The sequence below is a fragment of the Myotis lucifugus genome, unplaced genomic scaffold (assembly GCF_000147115.1).
Source record: "Myotis lucifugus unplaced genomic scaffold, Myoluc2.0 scaffold_0, whole genome shotgun sequence".
NCBI classification, from domain to species: domain Eukaryota; kingdom Metazoa; phylum Chordata; class Mammalia; order Chiroptera; family Vespertilionidae; genus Myotis; species Myotis lucifugus.
Window position 1 is genome coordinate 26,674,471 of NW_005871048.1, and position 4,675 is coordinate 26,679,145.

General features: G+C 37.3%; 1 pseudogene; it reads right to left on the reverse strand.

Annotated features, from left to right (window-relative positions):
* Positions 1–579: 579 nt before the first annotated feature.
* Positions 580–1,098, reverse strand: LOC111825157 (annotated as a pseudogene).
* Between the last annotated feature and the right edge of the window lie 3,577 nt (positions 1,099–4,675).

Below are 4,675 nucleotides of genomic sequence, written 5' to 3' on the forward strand. Positions count from 1 at the left end.
TATAATTAGCTGGTTGAAGGAACACACACATACATTTACACATATGAAACAATTTTATAAGATATATCTTATAACTGAAATTATTTTATTTTCTACCAAACCTTTTCCCCTTTCTTTCACTTGAAAATATTATTGATCTTCTGCAATAGTTATTTTAAAGTGCTTTCCCATACATTCTCTTCCTTTTTCTCCTCTTCGTCTTGCTTATTTTCCTCTTTTTTTCACCTTTCTCTTAATCAAAGAAAAACTTGTGTAGGAAACACAGGTCAATTAATCTTAGTGCTCCCTCCTAAAGGGCAATATATATATAGTCACAAGGCTTTTAGACAATAACACTATAGTAAGTATAGTCTTTTTAGTAAAATAGATAAAAATTACCTAAGTATAATTTGTGGATATTAGTGTAGATTCTTTTTTTTTCTGGAAAAAACATTATTGTTTTCAGTTGGTCCAATGCATGGGAGAGGGCTTCAGGGTGGTTAAAAAAATAGCTAGTAGTTTTGGGGAGAGGCTCAGGCAAAAGCCAAACACTAGGGGATGCAGAGGGGCCCCTCAAAGGCCTCTGGGCTCCACAGGCTCCTAGTCCTGCTTGAGGGCGAGCCTTTTGAAGAGATACTCGCTCAGCCCAGCCTGGGTCCGGTCAGCCTGTGGAGGTGAGTCAGGTGTAGCCCATCTTCTTGATGAGTTTCACCCTCATCCCGGAAGTGGTTCTCCAGGAAGTCACAGAGACGAGGGCCTGTGCAGGTAGAACCCAGGGCCTGCAGCTCCACAAGGGCCTGGTTCGGGTTCCTCTGCAAGGCCAGAGCGGCTTCCATGGCGTCCTGAGTTTTGCCTACTCATCTTGGGGAGGCTTCAGCATGTCCTGGAAGAGAATGTGACTATCATGCTGGTTTTGCAACTTTAAGAGACGCTCCGTGCCCTCGTGCTTCCCCGCCAACTCTGTGAAGAAGTGGCCCACGCCCTCGAGAGCCACATCTTTGGAGTGAAATAGAAGCCCAGAGAGAGGTAGGTGTGGGAGGCCCGCAGATGCCCAGTGGCCAGGTGGTTGACTGCAGCCTCCACCTCGGTGGAATAATTCTGATGAATTTGGGAGCTCATGGCTGTTGGGCAATAAGGAGTTAATGTAGAGAACCGGTGTGTTGGCTAGTCTCAGAGCTGGTTCTGAAGGTGGTGACTGGATATGATGCTGTAGAGTGGTCAGAGGCTGGAAGAAGGGGTGTCCCTGGGTCTGTTCCATCCAAACACTGTTGAAGCAAGAGACAGATCCGGGACCGCCGAGGGCACTTAAGATTCTTGATTTAGGATATATTTTTGTCTTTGAAGAGCCCTTATCCAATGACATTCATTTCTGTTTGATTTATAATGTTTGTTTCACTTGTACTCCTCTTTGTGCAGGGCAGGTGTTTCACTAGAACTGCATCTGCTACTGGCATGCCACCTAAAGGAACTTTTGTATTTCATATATTCCAGATAGATCTTTTGCTATGCATTTTTTTCAAGTTAAAATATGGAGGCAATATTAATATGTAGTAAATAGCTTAGAAATATATGTCATAGTTAAATCTACAGATTCCTTAAAGAGATCTGTAGCTTTTGGAAAAATTCTTTTTTTTCCCCAAGATACATTTACTTGTAACTTTAAGCATTGGTAAGAATTTTTAAAAAGTATGAGAAAAATTGTTTTAATCATTTTGAGTTTCTTAAGTCATCACAATTAATAGTAATTTCATTCCTACTTGCTTTTGTTAGCTTTTAACTCATTATATATAATATTTTAACCAGAGAGAAAAGTAATACAAGAAAGAGTATTAAATCTTCGTTTAGACTATTTTGAGTGGCTCCAAGGGAAGTTAATTTTCAGGATAGCCCCAAAGATATTATTATTATGATTTTTTTGCTATAAATTATTTTTAAAGAAACTTCGAAGCATACTTCTTCAGTTATTTTAAAAAAAGAGCACAGAAAATTTAAGTGCAAAAATGGCATACATGCCATTGAAAGCTGTGCATTGTTTAGCAAACTTAAAAGTGAAATGTTTTACCCTGCTGGTATGGCCTAGTGCTTGACCTATGAACCAAGAGGTCACAGTTTGATTCTGGTCAGGACACATGCCCGGTTGTGGGCTCGGCCCCCAGTGGGGAGGAAGTAGCCAATCGATGATTCTCTCTCATCATTAATGTGTCTATCTCTTCCTTTCCCTTACTCTGAAATCAATTAAAAAAAGGTGAAATGTTTTCTAATTGAACCTTGATTCAAATTATGAGAGATCATGCAGTGTAGCTATTTACTGACATGTTTAGTGAAAACATGAGGAAGATGGTAAAGCTAATGAGAATCTTTTATTTTTTTAAAAATCCTCACCTGAAGATATGGTTTACGGATTTGAGAGAGAGAGAGAGAGAGAGAGAGAGAGAGAGAGATATCAATGTATGAGAGAAACATCAACCCATTGCCTCCTGTACATGCCCCTACTGGAGATCAAACTTGCAACCTAGGTATGTGCACTGACCAGAAATTGAACTGGCAACCTTTTGGTGCACAGGACGATGCTCCAACTAACTTACCCACATTGGCCAGGGCAAATGAAAATCTTAATGTGGAATTTTTCTGATATTTTGGGCTATGATATTTGTTACATTCATGATGTCACCTCTGTCAAAATTACATCAACTTAGATTTATAAATACATTGAATATACTTGAGTATAGTATATATACATTTAAATATGAGTTTATAGGTGGAGACGATAAAACACACATCAAATTTAATAAGTATAAACAGTGTTGCCCTGGCCGGGTGGTTCAGTTGGTTGTAGCGTTGTTCTATGCACCAAAAGGCTGCAGGATAGATCCCAGTCGGGGTGCATGTGGGAGGCAATGGTTGGATGTTTCTCTCTCTCCCTTTCTCTTTCTCATTTCTTCTCTCTCTCTCTCTCTCTCTCAAATCAATTAATCCATATCCTTGGGTGAGGATTAAAAAATAATAAATAAAAACAGTGTTCAACAAGATAACAGTTGAAGGCCCTGTAGTTGTCACTGTTCCATAGTGATGTGGAACTAAGAGAGAAGGCTCAATTTTTCATCTAATTGAATTTGCCAAAGTAGGATCTTTCACCCACATTTTTAAAATAGGAGCATGTCTTTGCCCAGATCTTGCAAACCAATGAGTTGAAAGATTGACAGGTTGGTGAAGAGAACACAACTTTATATTTGGTTTCAGGGAGCCAGAGTTTTAATTACAGCTCTGGTGATGAGGGAAGTGGGAAGGTTTGCATTTCACACAGCAACTTAAACAAATACAGCATAATATCTCCATTGCTATCCAAGTCATTTCCTGCTTCATCATTGTTCATGCACATCCTACACTTTGCATTAATAGAAACTCAACCAGAAAACTGGGCTTTTGAGTTATTTGGTACCTACCACAGTCTATGGGAATGACTAAAGTTACTACTAATCACTGAAGCATGTGAAAGAGTATCTCTTTAAAAAAGTACTCTACTGAATGTATTACAAACATTTAAGAAAGGGCTACATTTTATAAGTCCATTCTTTGGGCAGACTATTTCAGAGTCATTGGATTTTTTCTCATGTAGTATGTAAACAGCCTTATTGAAAATCTGTACCATTTAGTGCAGATATGTGTTTTTACAGTAAAGAGGAAGCTAACTAAAGCAAACACTTAGAAAGTGACCCATGTACCTGCATATAATATATTTCTTTTTCTGGCAAGGGAGTTGACTGTCTCTTTATCATGGAATCTTGAATTAGAATTAGGAAACAAGTTATTGTTACCCAGGAATCTTGAATTAGAATTAGGAAACAAGTTATTGTGCTTTGAGATAACAAAAATGAATATTCAGTTAACAAGAACAAACAAGAGAAAAATATCACAAAAGTCATGGTGTGTAAATTAATAGTGCCTGGGAACAATTACTCTATATGGCAAAGCCAGAAAGACTTGAAAATCACCTTGTATTTCTGTTTTTAACTTATGAACAAATAAATGTAGAAAACATATTTACCTTTCAACAGAGCAAATAGTTTCCATAATGCATATATTAAAAGAAGATGCCTAACTATTTCAGAATACTCAAGGTATGGAGACAGAGTAGAGAGAGAAGAAGATAACAGCCAAAGTAATGAATAAAAGCAATTCTGACAAAGAGGTGGGGGTTCTTTCTACAAGGGCCAACCCATGCCATGTTTCCAATTCTGATTTCTCCTTTTGTTGTTGTTATAACTTAAATAATTTTTTAATTTAATTCATTGGGGTGACATTGGTTAATAAGATTATACAGGTTTCAAGTATATAATTCTATAATACCTCATCTGTATATTACATTGTGTGTTCATCACCCCAAATCAAGTTTACTTTTGCCCAATTCTGAATTCCTTAAGTAGATTTCTTGCAAAGTGTATTTTCCCTGGATTCTAGAATTTATAGGATGGGCTTAGCTAGCATTAACAACAGCAGTTTATTTTTCTCATAGACAAGCCTGCTTGATCAAAGCAAGACATAAACAGAATGTGTTGCTAATTATTTACATAAAGACAAAGATGAAATGTGGGTTTTGTGTTTATTTTATATTACTGTGTATGAATGAGTAAAGGAATTTAGAGTTTCTTTTTGTTTCACTTTGATTTTATTAACTTTTGGGGATACCTAATAATAT